This window comes from Sus scrofa, chromosome 9, assembly GCF_054392235.1.
Source record: "Sus scrofa isolate SSC_HxYL_T2T_F1_AM1 chromosome 9, Sscrofa_HxYL_maternal_Yorkshire_Landrace_v2.0, whole genome shotgun sequence".
Classification (NCBI taxonomy): Eukaryota; Metazoa; Chordata; class Mammalia; order Artiodactyla; family Suidae; genus Sus; species Sus scrofa.
The window spans coordinates 79,031,461-79,059,034 of record NC_139391.1 but is presented as its reverse complement, the minus strand read 5'-3'; the positions used below and the strand labels follow the sequence as shown (position 1 = coordinate 79,059,034).

At 37.4% G+C, this 27,574-nt stretch overlaps 1 long non-coding RNA gene across 4 annotated transcripts in view; it reads left to right on the top strand.

The window, feature by feature from the left end:
- LOC106504956 (uncharacterized) overlaps nucleotides 1–27,574 on the top strand; it is a 57,164-nt gene that overhangs the window by 12,030 nt on the left and 17,560 nt on the right. For 3 of the 4 annotated variants that reach the window (XR_014815847.1, XR_001298948.3, XR_014815848.1), the window contains one exon: nucleotides 26,087–26,166. This is a non-coding gene — a long non-coding RNA (uncharacterized LOC106504956). Of the gene's footprint in view, nucleotides 1–7,420; nucleotides 7,542–26,086; nucleotides 26,167–27,574 lie in introns of those variants that run through there. The other variant, XR_014815849.1, reaches the window with a different exon arrangement.

Below are 27,574 nucleotides of genomic sequence, written 5' to 3'. Positions count from 1 at the left end.
ATTTGTTTTCAGCTGCTGCATAGAAATTATCACATACTTAGCATCTTAGAACAACACATACAAGCTACCTCACAGTTTCCATGCGTCAAGAGTCTGGGTATGAATTAGGTGAGTCCTCCACTCAAGGTCTCACCAGGCTGAACTCAAGGCATTGGGTTGGGTTACGATCTCATTTAAGTTGCAGGGTGCCCTTCCAAGTTCACTGATTTTTGGAAGAATTCAACTCCTGGTGATTATAGTACTGAAATCCTGCCCTCTCGGTGGCTGTAGGCTGGAGACTGCTCTCACCACCTAGATGTTGCTCTCAGTTCCTTGCCGTATAGCCCCATACATAGTTGTTCACAACAGTGGTATTTTCTTTCTTAAGATCAGCAGGGGACTCTCATTTTGAATCCTCCCTTTAGGAAAGGCTCAATCATTCTTTTAGAGCTCACTTGGTTAGGCTAGACTTGGGGATAATCTCTTTTTTAAAAAAACCCTCAAAGTCAACTGATTAGTAACCTAATCACACCCTATTTCTTAGTCCCTTCTATACTCGATGAGAGGGGATTATACAGGGTGTATAGTTTTACCAGAAGTATGAATATTGGGAGTTATCTTAGGATTCTGCCTATCATAATTCTCTCTGATTCCCAAAGATTCATATATATTGACAAGTGTCATATCTTCTTCTTGAATAGATCCTTTTATCATTAAATAGTGTCCTTCATTGTCTTTTTTTATGGCCTTCATTTTAAAGTCTATTTTGTCTGATATGAGTATTGCAACTTCTGCCTTCCTGCCTTTTTCTCTTGCATCAAATACCTTTTTCCATCCCCTCACTTGCAATTTATATGAGTCCTTTGCCCTAAGGTGAGTCTCTTGCAGGCAAGTATTGCAGGCTCTTGTTTTTTTTTTAGTCCAGTCTGCCACTCTATATCTTTTGGTCCATTGATGCTTATGGTAATTATCGATAAATTTGTATTTATTGACAATTTAAACCTTGTTTTCCAGTTGATTCTATGTTTCTCTTTTGTTCCTTTCTTATTTTGGTTGGATGATTTCCTTTTATTTTATGCTTGTGTCTTCTTTTTAGTTTTTGTGTATGTATGCTTTGGTTTTGATTTGTGGTTGCCCTGTTTTTCAAGTATGTTAACCCCTTCTTATATCTGCTTGCTTTAACCTGATAGTTATATAGGCTCAAACACATTCTAGAAAAAAATAATCTAGATTTTCTCACTTTCTCCCCCCACATTTTATGATTTTGAGGTCCTTTTTTAACAACTTCATATTTATCCTTTTGCTATCCCTTTTGTTTTTCATCACTTTTACAATAGTTTTTTTTTTCTTTTAGTTCTGTATAGTGGCTTATTTAGTTCTGTATAGTGGCAAATTATTCACAGAAATGGAAATATTAATTGCTTTTAAATATATGACAAGATGCAATATAACCCTATGCAGTGGTAGCCAGGAATGGGAAAACTATATATTGATAGGGAAATATCTCCAAGGAATTTTGCTAAGTGAAAAAAAAAAAAAGTACAGGAGTTCCTGTCATGGCTCAGTGGTTAACAAATCCAACTAGGAACCATGAAGTTGCGGGTTTGATCCCTGGCCTTGCTCAGTGGGTTAAGGATCTGGCATTGCCGTGAGCTGTGGTGTAGGTTGCAGATGCGGCTTGGATCCCGTGTTGCTGTGGCTCTGGCGTAGGCTGGTGGCCACAGCTTTGATTGAGCCTCTAGCCTGGGAACCTCCATGTGCCATGGGAGCAGCCCTAGAAAAGGCAAAAAGACAAAAAAAAAAAAAAGTACAGAAACCTGGATAATATAGTACATATGCTTTAAAGAAATGAGAGTATATATATCCTTGTGATGTATAAAGAGCTTTATAAGAATATCTCAAAAATCTAGTCAAAGTGGGAAAGTAGAAGTCATTAGAATTAGGCAGATAAGAAAGGGACTGTGGAGGGAAAATAAAACTTTACTTTTAATATTTTTTTATTTTTGAGCCATCCAACTATATTGTGTATTCAAAAATAAATTAATGAAAATAAATAATAAAGGAAGTTGAACTTGAAAGAAAAAGCTAGAGGGCACAGCCAGTGCCAGTAACATTCCTATTTCTGTTATCACCACACATCTCCCCTGGTATTTTAAAGATGACCAGAATGCTGAGAGAGAAGCTTACCGATCTTCTGGTGTCTTCTTTCTAACCACCCCTTTTAACTCCATTGGTATTTTCAAAGCTAGCACCTTGCCAGAAATGAAGTGTACACATGCTTCAGGCGGGAAGTGATGGTCAATTTTAATTTTTGTTCCAATAGTATGCTTGTTCCTTATACATGTCCGCACTCAGATAAAATTAGAACTCCAAGGAAAGAATTAAAGATAATGACTGGTCTGGTAGAAGCAAGGTACCAAAGGTTTAAATCAGTAGAAAAGAAAACAAACAAACAAACAAACTGATGACTGCAATATGTTAGAACAGAGAAAAATAAATCACAACAATAAAGAGTAATACTATAAAACAGGGTGGAAGTTGTAAGACTAAAAATTATAGTCAACAGAATAAATAGGAAACTGTAAAATCTCTCTGGAAATATTTGGCACACAGCTATGCTGCTTGGTTGATTCAGAGTGAAAATTTAAACCATCATTGGGCCACACAGGGATGAGCCATGGGGGGAGTAAAAATCGGGCCAAGATGCTCCTTAGGAGCAAACTTGGAATTTGCCTTTAATCACAAACAGATGGGCCATTGAGGGCCCATGTTTCTGCTCCATATAGCACAGACTCAATAATTTCATTCTGTGAAATGTTTAAGGAAGGTGTAACTAAAAGCCCAGTGCAGCACATTAAAAAAAAAAACAAAAAAAAAAAAAAAAAAGGAAAAGGAAAAAGAAAAACTCAATAAAGCTCCCATAGAATGACCAGGTTTGAGCACTATTGCTTCCTGGTGTACCCTCCAAGTTAAACTATTTATGTAATGGAGTCCAAGTAATGAAATGGAGTGATGTACTGCATGGAATTATAAACCATAAACCAGCCATATGTTGGAGAAAATCTTGTTTTAAAAAAATAAAATTGTAAGTTTTTGATATAAGGATATTAAAAGTAGTTGTAGTTATCTTAAAAACATCTTTTCAATTTGCCTTTTAATTTACTTATGGCACTTCCTTTAACCAAGAGAAATACTTCTTTTTTAAAAATGAGTATCACGATCCTATGCATTTTGCTTTCTTCTTTAGTGTCTGTGTTTAAGCTATTCTTTCAGTATCAGAGATTAAATCAAAATTAAGTTGTGGGAGTTCCCTTCATGGCTCAGTGGTTAACAAACCCCACTAGGACCCATGGGGATGTGGGTTTGATCCCTGGCCTCACTCAGTGGGTTAAGGATCTGGCATTGCCGTGAGCTGTGATGTAGGTCACAGATGCAGCTCGGATTCCACATTGCTGTGGCTGTGGCTGTGGCTGTGGCATAGGCTGGCAGTTGTAGCTCTGATTCAACCCCTAGCCTGCGAACTTCCATATGCCACCAGTGCAGCCCTTGCTTATGTAGAATTCTGTGTTCACTAAGTTATGAACCCTCCTGTATGTGAGACTCTTTTCCCAGTTTTTTCATCCAGTCCTTTGATGTAGCCCATGAATTTCGTTGTAATTTTCTGGATTTCTTTATTACTGTTGAGTGTGACTATTTCTCTTATTATTCTGTGTGGTGGCCATGGAGGTGCTCTCAGATCTCCCCTCAGAAACCCACTGTGTGAAACAGCATGTGAGAAAAGGAGTCAATATTTTGGAAGGGACAAAGGATCCTGATCAGCATTAGAGGTAGGGCTGCTTTCGCATGATGGAGGGTAGAAAGAATGTGTGTGGAACTCAGGTAGGTTGGGTTTTACTCAGTATTCCCTGATCCTACCATAACTGTGAATGAACTAATAATGCATCAACCCCAGCCTAATAAGAGTGTGATTACCAAGAGCTCACACCCTTCCAGAAGGAGCCTTTGGATCAAAACTCCAGATGAGCCACCAAGAGCTGTGTGGCTAAGAGCAAAATGGATTTGGAACTGGTAGTGGAGGAGGGAGATGAAGGCAATTGGAGTTGTGGACCAAAGGCTAATTTCAGACACAAGGACTATAGTTTGGCCTATTAACCCTCTTTTGAAAATTTATCTTTATAAAAGTGGCCCATGGAAATCATGGAGGACAAATCCCCTGAAAATACGGGAGTGTGGATTCGTGTACAACACCAGGGGTGAATTGTGGTGGCTATGAAGGTGCCTATCTCCCTGTTCATCTCTCCCTTCAGGAGAATCCATTGTGAAGAAAGTCAGAGCACACAGTCTATGGATATGGCACCTCTGCAACTGCCTCATTTTTCAGGCTGAGATCTTAATCTCCCTGGTCTGCCCCCCACCCACAATGAGCATGATGGGGATTTTTTAGCCAAGTAATTCCTCTCTGATGCAGGACTCCTCTGAATGGGTGATCTTTGCTTCAGGGTTCCTCAATGGCTGGTGGAGACTTTCTCAAGGTTTCATGCACTCTGAAGCTCCCCTTACCCAAATGTCTCTCCTTTCCCCTCCCTTTCACAGGTATCAGAAATGCATCATGGTTTGAAGGAAAGAGGGTAATTAAAGTGTCTAATAAATGTTGAGCTTGAACATTTTATGTAAAAAATTAGAAGCAGTCAAAATAGAAGACAAATGGGTACTGGGGAAAGTATTTGCAAAATTAGACAAAGGGTTATTATCCTATTATACAAAGAATGCTGCTTACAGATTACCAAGAGAAAGGCAAGCTTTTAATTACATATGGATAGAGGAAATCAATAGGCATTTTATTAAGACAAAATTGAAAGCTGAAAATGAATAATTATGACTTGATTCTCCTATTGGCCCAACCATTTTAAGAAGACACCTTACCTCAAGAATTCTTTAACTATGTATGAGTTTTCCAGAGCTTAAATATTATCTCCTCAGAGAGGCCTTTTCTGACCTTTGTATGAAAGAAGCCTTTTTAACATTGTCTCCTTTTAAAATATATGGGAAAGGGAGAAAGGAGGGAAATAGTGTTATCTCCTCTCTTGAGTGGTCTAGTCACCTTCTCCAAGTCCCCTATTCCTTCGTTAGTCTCTTCTCTGCCAAGGGTCATGGCTTACTCTGAAGTAGATTGCAGAATGGGAATTCCTGGATTAGAACACCTCCAAAGGCAGCACTGCTATTTCTCTCAAGGCCTCTGTTCGGTGGGGTTAAGCATGGGGCACACCTGACTCTCCTTTCAGTCAAGATCATATCAGGTTGTTACATTATCTCAAATTTTTCTGAAGGGCCAGGAAAACTAAAGCCACAGGAAAGAGAAGAATTTTCCTGAATCCTCCAGCATCCTCAGGGATACAGGGAAAAGAAGACCATTAAGACCACATTCTAGTGAAGGGAGAGCATCTGATTTATGGTGTAAAATGAAGCCACTTGCTGGAGCCAGTTGCCATCAGAGAAGCAAATATCCACAGAAAAGATTACAAGGGCAAATGTTTACCAACATCTGGAGGCTGTGGCCAGGCATTTGGTCCTCACAGATGTAATCCCCAAAAGGAAAACAGATCTGGCAGTTAGGAAAGGAAGATCACAGATACCACTAGAATTTTTGGTAAATAAAAAAAAGTGAGAGGAAACGATATGGGCTGAGAAAGAAGAAACAAGGTAAAGGGGTGAGAAAAACTCTCAGCCTTGTGTTTTGAAGAGTTAAATGGAGAACTGTAAACTTGAACGTTTGCTCTTGGGGCATTTTATGAGCTACTCCAGGTATGCCTCTGTTGCTATCCTTGATGATGTGGTCTGAAGAAACACTTATGACCACCACACTGCCTTGTTCCAGAAAAGGATGTAAGATGATTTATAAAGTTAGACAAAATACAGCCAGATAACATCATTTGAAGTAGATGAGAAAGAAAAGGGGGCCAAGAATGAGGCTAACGTAGAATAACAAAGACCAAAGTGCCCTAATGGAGCACAAATTTAGCTCTTGTTTTTTAGTAGCAAATTTGAAAACCCAGCCCACAGTGTCCATACGATAGCAGCAAATGAACTAACTGTTCAGGAGAAGCACAGATATCCAATGCTAAGGCCAGAATGAAATAACTCTTTTCATTTATTTATTTTTATTTTTATTTATTTATTTATTTTTTGTCTTTTTGCTATTTCTTGGGCCGCTCCCGCGGCATATGGAGGTTCCCAGGCTAGGGGTTGAATCGGAGCTGTTGCCACCGGCCTACGCCAGAGCCACAGCAACGCAGGATCCGAACCGTGTCTGCAACCTACACCACAGCTCACGGTAACGCTGGACCCTCAACCCGCTGAGCAAGGGCAGGGACCGAACCCGCAACCTCATGGTTCCTAGTCGGATTCGTTAACCACTGCACCACGACAGGAATTCCCAGAATGAAATAACTCTTGAGAGTCCACATAAAGAGGCTATTGTGTTACCTAATCAACAACATTCTCACAGCTGACATGATAACTTTCATGAGGCAGTTTTGTAGAGTGTTCAGCAATGCTGATCAAAGGCTCCAAACCAAAGGGAAATCCTAGGGGTATAGAAAGAGATATTGCACAGGTGGTCTTTTCTGCGTGCTTGCCTGACTTAATTCTGAGGTACATTTTAAAGGGTCTGAGGAAGTGGTAAAAAACAAATTCTTAATATTCCTTTCTGAATACTATTTGCCCCAGCCAAACCCATGGCTGATAGATGTTAGGTATCTGGGAGTTCAGAACTGGATATCCTACACCTGGAGTTCTATTCCCGAGATCTAGGGGGAAAAAGTAGTAAGACAATAGAGGACACTGAGTAAGTGTAGGAGCGATATCTTTTGGGAAAATTTAGATGTCTAATAATCCTGAGTTTCTGAGGGAGTACTCTAGAGCTTGGCCAAGTTTCTCTTTAGAAAAATAAAATTGAATATGCACTCTGAGACAGATGGGCCACTTAGGTTCCAAATTTCTGCTCAGTATAACCTAGTCTTAATTAATATTAGTGTGGAAAATGTGTAAAGAAGGCATAACCAAACATAGGGGCCATTAAAATTAATCCTCCCCTCCCCTGATTCCCAAAAAACATCCATAGAAAGCTGAGCTTTGAGTACTGTGATTTCCTGATGTTCTTCCAAGTTACATTATTTGCATAATGTACATCAAGGTATCTGCATGAAGTGATCTTCTGTATAGAATTAATTAGGAATCAACTGAAATTTGAAAAATATCTTGGTTTTTCAAAACTCCAAGAGCTCTGTATATACTCAGGATATTAAACTTTCATCAAATAGCCATATTCTAAAATGTTCTGGCTTTTATTTTTTCTGTTAATATCTTTTGGTATATTTGTTTTAAATTTTTATATAACGGAATGGAACAATTCTGGCTTTATCTTTGGCTTTTTCTTTCATAGGTCTTTTCTCATCTTGATAAGGAAGAGACTTGCTTTCTATTACAAGTTAATCACTAATGGGATGTTGCCTATAAACTTAAATTTTATGTAATGGCCCATCTCTGGGAACCCTGCCACCCAGGTAATGAGAATTAAGCTAAAATGCCTTTGTTTAGCTCAAACACCCTGATCAGGTCCACCTGTGAATGGCTGCAGGAAGAAATTAACATGTGGTTTCTGGAGTAAGGCGGGAACTAGGCCTTTAACCCCTCCCCTTTTAGAGCAAAAGAAGCCTGATTTCTAACTCAGGGAAGATGGTTCTTTGGGGCGCTAGCCCACCATCTTCTCACTCTGCTGGCTTTCCAAATAAAGTCACTATTCCTTGTCCCAACAACTCATCTCTTGATTTATTGGCCTGTTGTGTGGTGAGCAGTATGAGCTTGGACTTTGACAAATTTTGACAAAATCAGCTAGGATCCGTGCTGCTGGTGGTCAGCTGGCCTCAGGGAATTTTCAGGTAAGACCCTAGTAGCTTCCCGGACCCCTTGTCTTGAGAAGCTTCCCTTCAAGATTCCCCTGAGGTGGGACTGATTGCCCCAGGGCTTGGCAGTTGGAGCACAGAATGGTCATCTAGGAAATGATGGGCTCAATACAGTTGGGTAAGTCACTATAGTGCGTTTAGCCAGAAACTCATTCCTCTCTTTGGAGCTTTTTCCTCGGGAATAAGTCAGTTTGTTTTGTATTTGAGTGAGGTGACTGCTGAAGACGGGAAATAGTTCCTGGACTTTTACCCCATCTGTAAATTGGTTCCTTTGTTTCTTTGGGCATTTATGTGTGCCGTTTGTGTTTTGTTTGATATTTCTGTCTTTAAAAAATGGGGAATGTTTTAACTTTCTAAAGTCCTCTGAGTGTTTCTTGCTTTTGTGTTTTCGTTTTTGTTTTGTTTTGCTTTTTAGGGCTGCATCTGAGGCATATGGAAGTTCCCAAGCCAGGGTCGATTAGGCTATAGGTTTTTGGTGTGGTGTCCTTTTTGCAGACAATAGAATTGTAGCCTCTCTTACTTCTGATGCAGCTGCCAGCCTATGCCACAGCCTCAGCGGCAGAATCCAAGCCACGTCTGTGACCTACACCACAGCAATGTTGGATCCCCGACCCACTGAGTGAAGTCAGGGATCAAACCCACACCTTCATGGATAGTAGTCGGATTCATTTCCACTGCACCACAACAGGAACTCCCTGAAGTGCATTTTGGATAAGTGATTTGATTACAGCTGTGAATCCATGTCTGAGGAGAAGATACTTTATTGTAAGAATGTGTGGCCACAGTACCTGATAGGATCTCCACATAGGCAGGATTATCTTGGGACCCTGTGCACCATATATTATCACCCTTACTCTGTTAAGTATATCATTTTTGGTCTCCTGTGCCACTGGTCTGGGTGCAACAGCTCTCCAAGGGGTCACATTGCATTGGGGTTGAGTTGATTGTTTTTGGGATATGTAAAACCTCAAGACCAAACTTTAAGGGTCTATTTAGAGTTTTTTGTTTGTTCTTTGGTTTCTTCATTTCTTTTTGTCTTGGTACCATTTCTCTGTTAACAGTCTGATGTTAAATGGAGGAGAGGAACAACAACAACCTGTCTTCACTTGCCTGCAAGTTGGACAGTCCCAGGAGAAGAGAAAGTTTCCTCTTGGTTCCTACAAATCACCCAAAGCCCCTTCCCAGAATTAAGCCCACTTAGTTGATGCCAAGAGAAAAGGGCATCCTTTTAATGGTTTGATTTGATCACTTGCTATTTATGGTTTTACTGTGGTCTTTGAATGGCTCTATAGCCATCTTGTGAGGAAGGGAAGAATGATGAAATCCTCTATGTGCCTCTATGTGCAAGCATTTGTGCTATGACATGAGGGTGGAAAAAAGACAGGTGTCACATTAAGATAAAAGAAACCAAGGGAAATCTATCACACAGGATGAAAAGGAATGAGGGTGAGGGTATGTTGCTTCAGCCTCCACCCGGCTACTCTAGTCATTACATCCACCACTTCCTGTTTCTACCCAGCCCCAATTCCTGACACTGGGAATCAAGAAGTGGTCTAACCCCGGCTTTTAAGAATTAATTAGAAAGACCTGTGTTAGCTCCTGGGGCACAAAGACTTAGATATTGTCATTTTAGACCTAATAAGGCACTCAAGTTGAACCTGTAGCCACTTCTGGAGCAGGGCAATTTCCTTTGTGCCCATATCCTGTGGCAGGCGTTCATGCAAATGGCCATCTAGCTGGGTTTCTCTGGATGCATAATCCTTTCTTCACCTCAGACTTACTGAATTAAAGATCACAGCCCTCCTTATAGGGAGGATATGCTTACAAGAGATGAAAGGAAAATGGTCATTGATAGGCCAGGGAAGAAGTGTACCAGCTCCAGCTAACAGGGCCAAATAATACAGCTGAAGCCCATTTGGCAGTACCCACAGTTTAAACAAATCAGGACCCCATCAAGGAGGAATGCCCTTAATAAAGCTCTACCGTCAATGCATCTTGGCAGGGCTTTGAAAAGAGGTACAAAAGCAAAAGAGTATGAAAAAAAAGTCAAGAAATTCAGCAAAAACCAAATGAAGGCTCTTCTGAATTTTTGGTGATGGTCTCTCAGGCCTATGCAAGTTATACTGATGCAGATCCAGGGGCACTTGAAAGTAAGGAAATGGTAAATTTGACCTTTTTTGGACAAAGTGACTCAGATAACTTTCAGAAGAAAGTTGTAAAAATTAGATGATGTGTTTGGAATGAATCCTTCTCAACTGGTAGATGTTGCTTTTAAAATGTTCTCGACAACAGCGAACAATGACAGAAGAAGATGCTGAATGAAATGCCACCTTATTTTAGTTACGTTTTTATTTGAAATATAGTTGATTTATAGTGTTTTGTTAGTTTATAATGTACAGCAAAGTGATTCAGTTATGCATACATATATATATATACATATATATATATATACTTTTTTATATATTCTTTTCCATTATGGTTTATTACAGCATATTGAATATAATTCCCTGTACTATACAGTAGGACCTTGTTATTTACCTGTTTTATATATGGTAATTTATATCTGCTAATATAGACTCCTAATTTATCCCTCACTTCCCCACACCTTTCCTCTTTTGCAACCATAAATTTGTTTTCTATGTCTGTGAGTCTTTTTCCATTATGTAACAGGAAACAGTGTCATATTTGTGTCATATTTTATTTTTCACTTTTAAGAATTTTTTTGAAATATAGCTGATTTATAATGTTCTGTTAATTTATACTGTACACAAAGTGATTCAGTGATACATATACATACATCCATTCTCTTTCAGATTCTTCTTCCATATAGAATATCACAGAATAAAGGGTAGAGTTCTCTCCTATACAGCAGTTCCCATTGGCCATTCTATATAACTCAGTGTGGATATGATAATCCCAGACCCCCAGTCCATCCCTCTGCCCCCATTTGTGCCCTTTTGTAACCCTAAATTTGTTTTCTTTTTATCTTCTGAAAATAAGTTCATTTGTGTCCTTTTCTTAGATTCTGCATGTAAGAGATACCATGATATTTGTCTTTCACAGTCTAACTTCACTTAGTATGATAATTTCTAGGTCCATCCATGTTGCTACAAATGGCATTATTTCACTCTTTTTAATGGCTGAGTAATATTCCATTGCATAGATGTACAACATAGATTACACATTTAAGTGATATCATATGATATTTGTCTTTCTCTTTCTGAATTACCTCACGTAGTATGATGTCTAGTTCCATCCATGTTACTGCAAATGACGTTATTTCATTCTTTTTTTTTATGGCTGAGTAATGTTTAATTGTATATATGTACCATGTATTCTTTATCCATTCATCTGTCAGTGGATATTTAGGTTGCTTCCATGTTTTGGCTATTGTAAATAGTGCTACAATGAATATTGGGGTGCACGTGTCTTTTCAAATTATAGTTTTCTCTTATATGCCCAGGAGTGGTATTGCTGGATCATATTGTAACTCTGTTTTCAATTTTTTAAAGAAACTTCATACTGTTCTCAGTAGTGGCTGCATCAGTTTACATTCCCCTCAAAGTGTAGGAGAGTCCCCTTTTCTCCACATTCTTTCCAGGATTTCTCATTGTAGAGTTTTTGATGATGGCCATTCTGACTAGTGTGTGATACCTCATTGTAGTTTTGATTTGCATTTCTTCAAAAATTGGTGATGAGCATTTTTTTCATGTTCTTGCTGGCCATCCATAGTATATCTTCTTTGAAGAAATAATTATTGAGGTCTTCTCCCCATTTTTGATTGGATTATTCTTTTTATTGAGTTATATGACTTGTTTGTATAATTTGGAGATTAAGCCCTTATTGGTTGCATTGTCTACAGCTATATTCTCCCATTCTGTAGATTGTTATTTTCATTTTTTTCATTGTGTCTTTTGCTGTGCAAAAACCTTTAAGTTTGATTAGGTACCATTTGTTTATTTTTGTTTTTATTTCTATTGCCTTGGGAGACTGACCTAAGAAAGCATTTTTAGAGTTGATGTCAAAGAATGTTTTGCCTGATAATGTTTTGCATATGTTCTCTTCTAGGAGTTTTTATGTTTTTTTATGTTTATTTTTGTGAATGTGTGAGGGTGTGTTCTAGTTTCATTGATTTACATGCAACTGTCCAGTTTTGCTAGCACTGCTTGCTGAAAAGACCATCATTTTCTCATTTTATATTCTTGCCTCCTTTGTCAAAGATTAATAATAGGTATCTGAGTTCATTTCTGGGTTTTCTGTTCTGTTCCATTGATCTGTCTATACCAGTCCCACACAGTCTTGATTACTGTAGTTTTGTAATATTGTCTGAAGTCTGGGAGTGTTATGCCAATCTATAGACTGTTTTGGGTAGTACAGCCATTTTAAAAAGTAAATTCTTCAAACCAGGAGCATGGGGTATGTTACCATTTCTTTGAATCCTCTTTAATTTCCTCAATTAATATTTTATAGTTCTCAGAAGTATAAAATTTTCACCTTAGTTTTATTTCTAGATATTTTATTTTGGGGGTGCCATTTTAAAAGGTAGAGTTTTTTTTTTACATTCTGTTTCTATTATTTCATTGTTAGTATACAGAAATGCAATAGATTTTTTTTTTAAGGTTTATTGAAGTATAGTTAATTGGCAAGTTTTTTAGGGTTGTTTGTTTTTGTTAGAACAACTCAAGCAAAATAAAATTCCAGTTTATTGTTGGACAACATTGTTTCACGCATATCAAACTAGCCAAAAATAAATAAATAAATAAATAAACATCAACTTCAGAGACAAAAAAGGAAAAAAAATGAAACTTTTTATCTTTGGTCTTTTTAAGCATGTCATGCAAACCAGCCTCTTATAATACAGCTAAGTACATACACAAAAAAATTTACTGGAATGCTCAGAATAAGATTTTTGTTGTTTTTGCTTTTTTACAAGTTTTTTTTTTTTTTCTCCTTTGAGATAATAATGAACATAGTCACACCACAAGAAAAGTTAGAAGTAGGGCAGCAAATGCTCCAAAGGCTGGTTTGGTCATCTGAGATCATTAAAAATGGCTGACCCCTAACAATATGTACAAAAATATAAAATGCAAATAAAAAATACAAATTTTCCTTTCTAAAGTACTTTAAGAAAAAAAGTACAGCCTTGTAAGTTTGGGTTTTTTTTTTCCTCCCCTGTTGCAAATTCACATGTAGTTTTGGTCAGGTGGTAGAGAGCGTATGTCATCTGCAGGTGACACTGCCTGCAGTGGGTGGGCAGGCAGGACTCTCTACTTGAAGGTGACCAGGGTTAGGATTCTTCTGAGATGGGAAGTGGAGGGTGAATGGGTCGCAGTGGCTTTTTTTTTTTTTTTTAGCTTTTCCTTTTTTGCTATCTGGTCATCCTCATCAGTCTTTTGCTTTTTGGTGTCAACATTGTCATCCTCATCATCTTCAGCTGCCCGTTTGTCTGTAGCTGCCTCAGCCTCCTCATCCTTATCTCCATCCTCTTCTTCACCATCACCTTCCTCCTCCTCCTCTTCCTCCCCACCTTATTCCTCTACCTCATTGTCAGCCTCCTGCTCACCATTTTCCTCATTAGCATTCCCATTAGCATGTGCCTCTCTCTCATTCTCCACCTCATCTGCAACATCCTTCTTTTTTAAGTCCTTGGTGGTGATCTCGGAGCTGGTGTCCATGGCTGCATCTGACATGATGGGGCATGCTGGTGATACAATGCAGCAGATTGAAAAGGAGCAGGAGTCCAAGGACTCTGACAATAAAGCTGCCAGAGTCCAAGGTGGCAGAGGAGACCTTAGAGAGAGCCAGACCTTAGAGAGAGCCAATAGAGAGCCAGACACGGGAACAATGCGAAGATGTCTTTTCAGAGCAACCAATAGGGGGATTTACAATTTTATGATAATTTATGCTGTACAACAAAGTGATCCACTTACACATATATGTACATACATTCTCTTTTAGATTCTTTTACTGCATAGATTATCACAGAACATTGGGTGGAGTTCTCTGTGCTATACAGCAAGTCCCCTTTGGCCAGACTTCATTCCGTATACCTCAGTGGGCATATGCCAATCCCAAACTCCCAGTCCATCTACTGTCCTCACCCCGAAAACTGTCCCTTTTGGTAACCATAAATTTTTTAAAGTCTGTGAGTCTGGGATTATTCCTTCTTCAACCTTTTGGAAAAGTTTAAGAAGGATCTCTAAGTTCTTTTTTGTATGTTTGGTAGAATTCACCTGTGAAACCATCTGGTCCTGGATTTTTGTTTGTAGGGAGTTTTTTTTAATGACACTCAATTTAATTTCTAGTGATTGGTCTGTTCAATTGATCTATTTCTTCCTGATTCAGTTTGGGTGGGCTGTATGTCTCTAGAAAGCTGTCCATTTCTTCTAGGTTGTCAGATTTGTTATCATATAATTGTTCAGAGTATTCTCTTATGGTATTTTTGTATTTCTGCAGTATCTGTTGAGATTTCTCATTTTTCATTTCTTATTTTATTTGAGTTCTTTCATTCCTCTTCTTGGTGAATCTGGCCAGAGGGTGTCAATTTTGTTTTCCCTTTCAAAGAACCAGCTCTTGGCTTTATTGATTTTTTTTTTTTTTTTTTTTTTGGTATTGGTTTTTGAATCTCTATTTTATTGAATTCCTCCCTGATCTTTATGATTTCCTTCCTTCTGCTGGCTTTAGGAAAACCTAAAAGTTTGTTCTTATTTTTCTAATCCTTTTAGGTGGTGGGTTAAGTTGTCAATTTGAGATTTTTCTTCTTTTTGAGGAAGTCCTGTATTGTGATGAACTTCCCTCTAAGCACTTCTTTTGCCACATCCCATAGATTTTGATTGATTGTGTTTTCATTATAATTTGTCTGGAGGTATTTTTTAATCTCCTTTTGGATTTCCTCATTGACCCTTTAGTTTTTTAGTAGGATGTTACTTAGTCTCCATGTAGTTTTTTATTTTATTTTATTTTTTTCCTGTGGTTGATTTCCAGTTTCATGCCATTGTGGTCAGAGAAGATATCTGAAATAATTTCTATACTCTTAAATTTGTTGAGGTTAGTTTTGTGCCACAGTATATGGTCAGTCCCAGAGAATGTTCTAAGTGCACTTGAAATGAATATATATTCTGATTTTTTTAGATGTAATGTCTTAAAATTACACTCCCCAAAATTAAATACCTAGGAATAAACCTGACCAGAGATGAAAAACTTCTATGCTGAGAACTAAAAAATTTTAGTGAAGGAAATTAAAGAGGATTCAGAGAAATGGAAAGATATTACATACTCCTGGATTGAAAGAATTAATGTTAAAATGGCCATACTTCACAGAGCAATCTACAGATTCAATGCAAGCCCTATCAAAGACCCATGACATTTTTCACAGAACTAGAACAGACAATCCAAAAATTTATGTGGAATCATAGAAGACCCAGAATTGCTAAAGAAATCCTGAGGAACAAAAACCAAGCAGGAGGAAGAGCTCTCCTAGACTTCAGATGATATTACAAAGCTACAGTAATCAAGACAGTATAGGACTGGTACAAAAACAGACATACAGACCAATGGAACAGAGTAGCAAACCCAGAAATAAACCCAGACCTATGGTCAATTAATCTTTGATAAAGGAGGCAAGAATATAAAATGGGAAAAAGACAGTCTCTTCAGCAGGTGGTACAGGTAGAACTAGATGGCCGTATGTCAGTCAACAAAACTGGAACATGCCCACACACCATGCACAAAAATAAACTCAAAACAGCTTAAAGACTTAAACATAAGACAAGACACCATCAAACATCTAGAAGAGAACATGGGCAAAACATTCTCTGACATCAACCATACAAATCCCCCATTATTATTGTGTTATTATTGATTTCTCCTTTTAAGGTTGTTAGCAGTTGTCTTATACATTGTGGTGATCCTATGTTGGCTGCATAAATATTTTAAATTGTTATATCTTCTTCTTGGATTGATCCTTTGATCATTATGTAATGTCCTTCCTTGTCTCTTAAAATATTCATTTTAAGGTCTATTTTGTCTGATATGTGTATTGCTACTCCAGCTTTTTTTGATTCCAGTTTGTGTGGAATATTTTCTTCCTTCCTCTCACTTTCAATTTGTATGTGTCCCTAGAAGTGAGGTGGGTCTCTTCGAGACAGTATATATATGGGTCTTGTTTTTGTATCCATTCAGCCAGCCTGTGTCTTTCGGTTGGGGCGTTTAGTCCATTAACATTTAAAGTAATTTTGATATGTTTGTTCCTATTGCCATTTTATTAACTGTTTTGGATTTGTTTTTGTTGCTCTTTTTTCTTCCCCTCTTCTCTTGTTCTTTCCTCTTGTGGTTCGATGACTATCTTTAGTGTTGTATTTGAGTTGATTTTTTAAATTTGTTTATGTATCAATTGTAGGTATTTGATTTGCAGTTACCCTGAAGTTTTGATATAGGAGTCTGTGTATATATATATATATATGTGTGTGTGTGTGTGTGTGTGTGTGTATATATATATATATATATGATTGTTTTAAGTTGTTGGTCTCTTAATTGCAAGTGCATCTCCATTGTCCTGCATTTGTACTCTCCTCACGATTTCCGATTTTGGTAGCATAATTATGCATGGAATATTTCGTATCTTTACTGTATATATGCCTTTACTGGTGAGCCTTGTCATTTGTGGTATTTTTGTTTCTGATTGTGGCCTTTTCTTTTCTATCTAGAGAAGTTCCTTTAGTATTTGTTGTAAAGCTGGTTTAGTGTTGCTGAAATCTCTTAGCTTTTGCTTATCTGTAAAGCTTTTGATTTCTCCTTCAAATCTGAACAAGAGCCTTGTTGGGTAAAGTAATCTTGGTTGTAGTTTTTTTTCCTTTCATCATGTTAAGTATATTATGCCACACCCTTCCTGCCTGCAGTTTCTGCTGAAAAATCTGCCAATAACCTTATCAGGGTTCCCTTGTATGTTATTTGTTTCTTTTCCCTAGCTGATTTCAATATTTTCTCTTTTTCTTTAATTTTGGTCAGCTTGATTAGTATGTGTCTCACAGTGTTCCTCCTTGGGTTTATTTTGTATGGTATTTGTTGTGCTTCCATGTTAGGGAAGTTTTCAGCTATTATATTTTTGGGTTTTTTTTTGTTTTTTTTTTGTTTTTGTTTTTTGTCTTTTTGCTATTTCTTTTTTTTTTTTTTTTTTTTTTTTTTGTCTTTTGTCTTTTTTGGTGGTTGTTGTTGTTATTGTTGCTATTTCTTGGGCCGCTCCCGCGGCATATGGAGGTTCCCAGGCCAGGGGTCCAATCGGAGCTGTAGCCGCTGGCCTACGCCAGAGCCACAGCAATGCAGGATCCGAGCCGCGTCTGCAATCTACACCACAGCTCACGGCAACGCCGGATCGTTAACCCACTGAGCAAGGGCAGGGACCGAACCCGCAACCTCATGGTTCCTAGTCGGATTCGTTAACCACTGCGCCACGACGGGAACTCCCTATTATATTTTTGAATATTTCTTCTGTCCCTTTCTCTCTTTTCCTTCTGGCACCCTTATATTTTGGATGTTGGTGCATTTAACCTTGTCCCAGAGTTCTCCAAACTGTCTTCATTTCTTTTCAGTCTTTTCTCCTTTTTCTGTTCCACATCAGTGATTTCCACTATTCTCCTCCACCTTGCTTATTCATTCTTCTGCCTCTTGCATTCTGCTGTTGGTTGCTTCTAATGAATTTTTTATTTCAGTTACTGTATTTTGCATCTCTGCTTAAGTTTTAATTGTATTTCTTTGCTCAATATTTCCCATAAATTATCAATCTTTGCCTCCAGTTTATTTCCAGTGTCTTGCATCATCAGTCTAAAGTCTTTTTCCTGAAGACTGATAATCAGCAGATCACTTAGCTGTTGTCCTGTTTTTTTTTTTTTTTTTTTTTTCTTTCTCCCTTATCTGAGTTATAGTTCACTGTCTTTTCATTTTTATGGGCTTTTGCTGTAGTGACCTTTTTGCAGCCAATAGAATTGTGGCTTCTCTTCTGATGTATGCCCCCTTGTGGCTGAAGTTGGTACAGGGGCTTGCTGTAGGCTTCCTGATGGGAGGGACTGGTGCCTGTCCATAGGTAGGTGGGGCTGACTTCTATCACTCTGGTGGGTGGGGCTTTGTCTCTGGGTGAGATTAGAGGCAGCTGTGTGCCTGGGGGTCTTTAGGCAGCTTGTTTCCTGATACAAGGAAGCAAGCACTATGATCCCACCTAGATTATTGTTTGGGACTTCTCAGTACTAATGGGTGGGGCCTGATTTTCCCAAAATGGCCACCTCCAGAGAAACACAGGCTGATAATTATTCCTTAGAGCTCAGGCTCCAATGAGCCACTGTCACCCCCTTTTTTCCCAGGAGATCCTCTAAGAACTGCAGTCAGGTCTAACCCTGATTCCTATGGAGCCTTTGCTTTGCCCTGGGACCCAGTGCACATGAAAGTCTGTATGCACCTTTCAAGAATGGGGTCTCTTTTTCCCCCAGTTCCAGATCCCCAGGCATGGTGACTTGACATGGGGCTCAGAACTCTCACTCCCATAGGTGAGTCTCTGTGATATAGTTACTTTCCAGTCTGTGGGCTTCCCCTCTGGGAGGTATGAAGTTGCTTATATTGTGTAATCGCCCCTCCTACCTCTTGATGTGGCCTCTTCTTTGTCTTCTGGAGTAGGATATTTCTTGAAAGTTTCCAGTCCATTTGGTTGAAGGTTGTTCAGCATTTGGTTGTAATTTTGTTGTTTTTATGAGAGAAGTTGAGCTCCAGTCCTTTTATTTTATCATCTTAATCCCATCTCAATCTGCTTTCTTTTGTAAAATTGGGTTTTCTGTCTGCTATCCTTACTGGGTGATTTCCATTATTCTATCTTCCAAGTCACTTATTCATTCCTCTGCATTATTCACTCTGCAGTTCAATGCTTTTAACAGCTTTTGTCTCTGCAAATGAATTTTCTAATTGATTTCTAAGGCTCATTCTTATAGTTTCTAGTTCCTTTTTAAAGTAATCTGTCTTAGTTTTGATATCCTTTCTTAATTCTTCAGTATTTTATTTACCTACTTTTTGAACTCATTGTATTTTAGACTGTTTCATTGTTTTCTCCCTTAAAGGAATTCTCCTCTTCTTTTAACTGGGAATTGTTCCTGTGTTTATTTGTTTATATTTTTCTTATTCTCCGAAGCCTGAGTCTCATTGCCTACCCCCCATGCAAGTGTCTCAGGCCATGGTATGCTGGGAGGAGATACCAAAGGTCTGTGCAGCTCTGTCTGCTTTGCCCTTCTCAGACTGGCTGCTGTGCTTTTTTCCATAGTTTTGAGGTTCCCCCTCCATCATGGCTGATCTCCCTGTCAGCTAATTGGCCCTCCCCAGGTGCACATTTCTTTCCTTTCTCACAGCTCCCTCTCAGGAGTGTTTGTCCCATCCTGATTTTTTTTTTTCTTTTCTTTCTCTTTTTTCTTTTAATTCTACTCAGGTAAAGAGTTCTTGCCATTTTGGGAGGTCTGAGTTCTTCTGCCAGCATTCAGTAGTTGTTTTGTACAAATCATTCTGCATGTAGATGAGTTATTTATTTTTTTGATGTGTTTGTGGAAGAAGGTGAGTGCTGTGTCTTACTCCTCTGCCATCTTGATCCCAGCCCCCTCATAAATATTCTTTTTGATGTTTTTCATGTTCTTTTCCATTTTGGTTTATCACTGGATATTGAATACAATTCTCTGTTCTATACAGTAGGACCTTGTCTTTTATCCTACTGTCTTATATATAATTGTTTGCTAATCCCAAACTCTGAATCCTTGTTTTTTATCCTACTATCTTATGTATAATAGTTTGCTAATCCCAACCTCCCAATCCTCTGCTAATTCCAAACTCTCAATCCTTCCCTACCCTCCTCCCCATTGGCAACAAGTCTGTGCTCTGTCTGTGAGTCTGCTTCTCTTTTTTAGATGTTTATTTATGTCATATTTTAGATTCTACTTAAATGTGATACAGTACCTGTCTTTCTCTTTCTGACTTACTTCATTTAGTAGGATAATCTCTAGGTCCATACATGTTACTAAAAATGGCACTATTTCATTCTTTTGAATACCTGAGTAATATGTCATAGTATATATACACACACGAAACACATTTGTATATATACAAATACACACACACACATTTTCTTTAGCCATTCATTTGCCAATAGACATTAAAGTTTCTTCCATATTTACCTATTGTAAATAGTTCTGCAATGAACATAGGATTTCATGTATCTTTTTGAATTATAGTTTGGTCTGGATATACGCCCAGGAATAGGATTGCTGTATCATATTTCAACTCTATTTTTATTTTAAATTTGGTTTAGTTTAGTTTTTTTTCTTTTTGAGGATACTCTATACTGTTTTCCATAGTGGCTTTATCAATTTACATTCCCACCAACATTGTACAAGGGTTCCCTTTTCTCCACACCCTCTCCAGCATTTTTTAGTATTTAATGATGGCTATTGTGACCAATGTGAGGTGGTACCTCACTGTAGTTTTGATTTGTATTTCTCTAATACTTAGCAGTATTGAGCATCATTTCATGTGCCTATTGCCCTCTGTATATCTTCTTCATAAAAATGTCTTTTTAGATCTTCTGCCAATTTTTTTGATTGAGGTTGTTTGGTTTAGTTTTATATTTTTTGTTGAGGTGTATGAGTTGTTTGTATATTTTGGAAATTAGAGCCTTGTTGGTCACATCATGTGCAAATATGTTCTCCCAGGCCATAGGTTGTCTTTTGTTCTGTTTATGGATTCCTTTGCTATGCAAAATCTTTTGAATTTGATTAGGTCCCATTTGTTTACTTTTGCTTTTATTTTTATTTCCTTGGTAGATTGACCTAAGAAAACATTGATATGATTTGTCAGAATGTTTTGCCTATGTTCTCGTCTAACAGTTTTATGGTGTTAGGTCTTATATTGTAAGTCTTTAAGCCATTTCGAGGTTATTTTTGTACATGATGTGAGGGTGTGTTCTAATCTTTTTTTTTTTAAACATACAGCTGTCCTGCTTTCTCAACACCACTTGCTGAAGAGACTTGTCTTTTCCTCATTGTATATTCTTGCTTTGTTAAAGATTGATTGTTGGTGTGTGGGTTTATTTCTGGGCTCTCTATTCTGTTCCATTAATCTACATATGTCTGTTTTTGGTTTTTTGGTTTTCTTTCTTACGACCGCATCTGTGGCATGTGGAAGTTCCCAGGCTAGGGGTGGGATCTGAGCTGCAGCTGCTGGCCTATGCCATAGTCATTGCAACACCAGATCTGAGCCTTATCTGTGACCTACATCACAGCTCACGGCAATGCTAGATCCTTAATCCACTGAGCAAGGACAGGGATGGAACCCATGTCCTCATGGATAATACTCATGTTCTTAACCTGCTGAGCCACAATGGGAACTCCTATATGTCTGTTTTGTGCCAATACCATGTTGGTTTTCTTTTTCCTTCTCTCTCTCTCTCTTTTTTTTTTTTTTTTTTTTTTTTAAGGGCTGCATCTGTAGCATATTGTAATTCCTGGCCAAGGGGTTGAATTGGAGCTGCAGCTGCTGGTTTATGCCACAGCCATAGCAACACCAGATCCGAGTTGCATCTCCCACCTACACTGCACACATGGCACCAGATGCTTAACCCACTGAGTGGGGCCAGGGATCAAACCTGCATCCTCATGGATATTGAGTTCTTAAGCCACTGAGCCACAATGGAAACTCCCCATTCTATGCTGTTTTGATTACTGTATCTTCGTAGTATTCTCTGAAGTCTAGGATGGGTATGTCCCAAGTTTTGTTCTTTGTCCTGAGGATTGCTTTGACAATTCTGGGTCTTTTATGATCCATATAAATTTTAGTATTTATTCTAGTTCTGTGAAAAATGCTGTGGGTAATTTAATTGGCTATTTGATTGGGATTGCATTAAATTTGTAGATTTGTGTAGTATGGCCATTACAACAATATTATTTCTTCTAATCCAAGAGATGGGGTATATTTCCATTTTTTTTTAATAATCTTCATCAGTGATTATAGTTGCTCAGCATGTAAGTCTTTCACCTCCTTAGTTTTATTCTTAAGTATTTTTTTGGATGCTATTGTTTCATCAGATTTTGTCTATAGAGCCCTTAGAGTTTCTATATACAGTATCATGTCATCTGCATATAATGATAATATTACCTCCTCTTTTCCAATTTGGATATCCTTTTATTTCTATTTGGTTCATTTCAATCATGCTGTGGCTAGGACTTCCAAAACAAGGTTGAATAGGAATGATGAGAATGGATATCCTTGTCTTATTCCAGATTTTAACAGAAATACTTTGAGCTTTTCACCATTGAGTATTATTTTAGCTGTTATTTATCATAAATACCTTTTGTTATATTGATATATGGTTCCTCTATACCATTTTTTTTTCTTAACCCACTGACCCATTTACATTAACATTTTTTTTTCCTTTTTCAGCCACATCTGAGGCATATGAAAGTTCCTGGACTAGATAGTGAATCAGAGCCACAGCTGCAGCAACTCTGGATCCTTAACCTACTATGCCAGGATGGGGATCAAACCTATGCTGTCACAGAGACAACACCAAGACAACCTTTAACCCACTGTGCCACAGTGGGAACTCAACAGTTTTTATCATGAATGAATACTGAATTTTGTGAAGGGCTTTTCCTGCATCTATTGAGATAATGTGGTTTTGGTCTTTTGTTGTTGATGTGGTATATCACATTAATTTGCATATGTTGAATCATCCTTGTGACTCTGGGATGACTCTAACTTAATCATGGTGTGTGATCTTTTTTTATATGTTGATGGATTCAGTTTGCTAATATTTTGAGGATTTCTGCACCTATATTAATCAAAGATATTTATTTTTATATTACCTTTGTCTGAATTTGGTATGAATGTGGTGATGGCATCATAGTCTGACTTTGGAACTGTTCCCTCCTCTTTAGTCCTTTGGAAGACTTTGAGGAGAATCATTGCAAGTTCTTCTTTCCATATTTGGTAGAGTTCCCCAGTGAAGCTATCTGGTCCTGGACTTTTATTTGCAGGGAGGTATTTTGTTCTTTTTTTAAATTACAGATTCTATTTTGCTTCTTGTGATCGGTCTGTTTGAATTACCTATTTCTTTTTGATTCAGTTTTGGTGGGCTATATGTTTCTAGAAACTTGTCCAAATTATTATCCAAATTATTGGCATATAATTTGGTTATCCAAATTATTGGCATATAATTGTTCATAGCATTCCTATGATTTTTTGTTTGTTTCTGTGATACCATTTGTTATTTCTCCTCTTTCACTTCTTACTTGGTTTATTTGGGTCCCCTCTGTTTTCTTAGGAAACATGGCCAGAGGTTTGTCAATTTTGTTTACCCTTTTAAATAACCAGCTCTTCTCAAACTGATTTTTTCTATTTTTTAAAATCTATTTTCTTTTTGATCTTTATTATTTCTTTTTGCTGACCTTAGGTTTTATTCTCTTCTTTTAGGTGGTAGATTGGTTTTTTTTGTTGTTTTTTGGAGAAAGGCCTGTATTGTCATGAATTTCCTCTAAGAACTATTTTTGCTGCATCCCATAGATTTTGGTTTTTCAGTAGAATTTTTTTTTTTTTTTTTTTTTTTTTTGTCTTTTCTAGGGCTGCTCCCACAGCATATGGAGTTCCCAGGCTAGGGGTTGAATCAGAGCTCTAGCCGCTGGCCTACACTAGAGCCACAGCAACACGGGATCCGAGCCGCATCTGTGACCTACACCACAACTCATAGCAATGCCAGATCATCAACCCACTGAGCAAGGCCAGGGATTGAACCTGCAACCTCATAGTTCATAGTCGGATTCGTTAACTGCTGAGCCACGACGGGAACGCCACAGTAGAATTTTCTTTCATGTAACATGTAATTGCTGTCCCTGCCCCCCCACCCCATTTCTCTATGGTTAAATTCTAGTTTCATGAGTTCTAGTTTCATGTCGTTGTGGTCAGAAAAAATGCTTAAAATAATTTATATCCTTTAGTTTGTTGAGGCTTATTTCGTGTTCTAGTATGTGGTCAATCTGAATGTTTGATGTGCACGTGAAAAGAATATGTATTTTTTTGTTTTGATTGTAATGCCCTGAAAATATCAATTAACTGACCTATTGTATAATTTAGGATCTCTGTTACTTTACTGATTTTTCTGCCTGGAAGATCTATCCATTGATGTGAGTTGTGTGTTAAAGTCTCCTACTATTACCATATTCCTGTCAGTTTCTCTCTTTATGGCTGTTAATATTTGTTAATACTCTACTAAGCAATATAATTATTTAGGAGACATAAAGAATTTATCACATAAGCAAAAACTAAAAAATACAGCAATACTAAAACTATCCTAAAAGAAATACTGAAAGGTCTTCTCTAAATAGAAAAGAAGGAATCTATAGGAAACAGAAAATCAGTTGGAAAATAAATCACTTAAATAAATCACAGATATTTTTTAAATGAAACTTTTTTTATGAAAGCAGTGATGACAACAACGAACAGCAAAAGGATAAACATGTAGAAAAGATTAAATCAAAATCATAAAGTGTGGGGGAGGAGAGTAAGAAAATGTAGGCTTAATACATTCTAAAAAAAAATTTAGGAGGTTCCTGCCTGGCACAACAAGCATCCGGCCTTGCCACAGTTTTGGTGCAGGCTGCAACTGTGGCATGAGTTCAATCCCTGGCCTGGGAATTTTTACATGCTGTTGCAGCCCCCTCCCAACAAAAAAACAACCATATGATTACCAGTATAAAGCACATATACAATGGGTTAACACATTTGAAAAACATGGTAACCGCAAATGAAAACTTACAACAGAAAAAAAAAAAAAACGAGAACACAAAAACCAAAAAGAAAAGAACACAAGCACAATACAAAAGAAAACAATCAAGTCACAAAAGGAAAGACAAAAGGAAACAAAGAAGACATACAAAAATCAACTAGAAAATGTTTTAAAGTAGCAATAAATACAAATCTGTCAATTACCATAAATGTCAACGGACTAAATGTGCCAATCAAGAGTGGCAGATTGGATAAATAAAACAAGGACCTAAAATGTGCTGCCTACAAGAGACCCTCTTTAGGGCAAAGGACATGCATTAGATTGAAATTGAAGGCATGGGAAAAGATACTTCAGTCGTGGAAAAAGATATTTCATGCAAACAAAAATGAAAAAATGGGGCTATCAATGTTCATATTAGACAAAATAGACTTTAAAGGCCAGAAAGCTGATAAAGGATACTATATAATAAAAGGATTAATATAAAAAGAGGCTATTATGGTCATTAACATATATGCACCCCACCATAGAAGCACCTAAACACCAGAAAAAATATTCTAAGAAATGCCACTTTTTTGGCAGTGGCATTGGAATCCCAGAAAGCAAGTAACCTGAAGAGAGGTGAGGGGAAGGAACTACTGGGGAAGGGACAATGAATTACCGTAGGAAGGAAGGACTTTGGAGAAAAGACAGCCTCACAGAGGAGCTTCTAGTCCTTTTATTAACAGGACCTTGACCCAATGACTTACCAGACAAAACAAACTGACCTAGTTATGAAAAAGCTGCAGTAAAAAATCAAACACTTTGACCTGATAGAAAGTAGAATTCTTAGGGCTAAGAAGTAAAAACAAAAACAACTGCCAGATACAGAATCAAACTTTTATTTTTAATGAATAAGTCACAAAAGGAAAGACAAAAAATAAGTCACAAAAGGAAAGACAAGGATCCGGCTTTGCCACAGTTTTGGTTCAGGCTGCAACTGTGGCATGAGTTCAATCCCTGGCCTGTGAATTAAAGGCATTAGCCTTTAATATGATAAACATCTACAATACTGGAGATATTTTCAATTCTAAAATGAAAAAACAAAATTGTGTTTTTCTTTCTTGGTTTACCTTGAATTGAGAAAAAAATATTGGTTCCGTTTTTTCACTAAGATGTAAAATGTTAGATTTTCCTATTGTGATGTTCAGTAAAAGTTTACCTTTGAACCCTTTAAAGGCAAAGTATTTTATTTTATTCTGTTTAATAGTCCTCAAAATTCTTCAGTGGATAAAATACCTGCAGAATAATTTTTAAATTTTTTATTTTTTAAATTTTAATGAAGTATTGTTGACTTATACCCATTCTTTTTCAGATTCTTTTCCATATCACAGAATAATGAGTTCCCTGTGGTATACAGCAGGTCCCTGCTGACCATCCACTTCATATGCAATAGTGAGTATATATCAATCCCATACTGCGAATCCATCCCTCCCTCCACCTGTCCCCTTTGGTAACCACGTTTGTTTTCTAAGTTGTGGGTCTCTTTTTGTTTTGTAAATAAGTTCTTTTGTATCATTTCTATTAGAGTCCACATATAAGTGATACTACATGATATCTTTCTCTTACTTCATTTAGTACGGTAATTTCTAGGTCCATCTATATTGCACAAATGGCAATATTCCATGCTTTTTTATGGCCGAGTAATATTCCATTGTATCTATGTACATACATCGTTATCCATTCCTCTGTTGATGGATATTTAAGTTGCTTCCATATCTTGGTTATGGTAAATAGTGCTGCTGTAAATACTGGGGTGCATTTATCTTTTTGAATTATGGTTTCATCCAGATAAATGCCCAGGAATGGGACTGCAGGATCATATAGTATTGGTGGATCATAGCTATTTTTAATTTTTTGAGGAAGTTCCAGACTGTTTTCCGTGGTGGTTGTACCAATTTACATTCCCTCCGACAGTGTAGGAGAGTTCCCTTTCTCCCACCCTCTCCAGCATTTATTGTTTGTAGACTTAGTGATGATGGCCATTCTGACTGGTGTGAGGTGATAATACCTCACTGTAGTTTTGATTTACTTTTCTCTAACTGGCAATGTTGAGCATATTTTCATGTGCTTTTTGGCCATATGTATATCTTCTTTGGAGAAAGTGTTTATACTTCAAAGACTGTTACTAATGCTACATAGAATTCAGGTATTCCAATTTTGTCATATTTAGATTCTGGTACCATATTGAATGGCAGCTATGTAATTCTACTTTTTCCTCCTATATCCATATTTTCATTACCACTATTAATATGAAAAGGTAAAACAAATAGTGCTATTACATTTTATAACATTCAAAACCAGAGAGTTTTCAAGAATTTCATCTTCAATCCTATAATTTTGGGAATGTATTTGCCAGCAGTTTCCTCTCTGGAAAACATTTTGAGCATAAGAAAATAAATCAGAATAAACATTGCCAAATAAATTTCCCCAATTACAACTATCCTGAAAATGAACAAATCGAGTCACATATTCAATTATTTTTGTATATCTTTGCAGAGAAATATTCAGAATGGTTAAGACAGTTTGAACTGCCATTCAAAATTGGTCATCTTTATTTCAGTCTCTGAAATTAAGTGAATGGGGTCATTTTCTCTTGAATGATGTAAAAAATGTAATCTCTTAAAACCGTTCTAAAGATTGCTAAATCAGTGCAATCTAGCCTCTTATTACATAGCAGGCTCCCATATGGTACATCCAGCTTATCAAACAAAAACACTGACCTATCTATATGATAAGCGACAAAATACTTCCAGTTTCTTATCAATGACTATATCCAGAATATATTATATTTTTTAAAAAG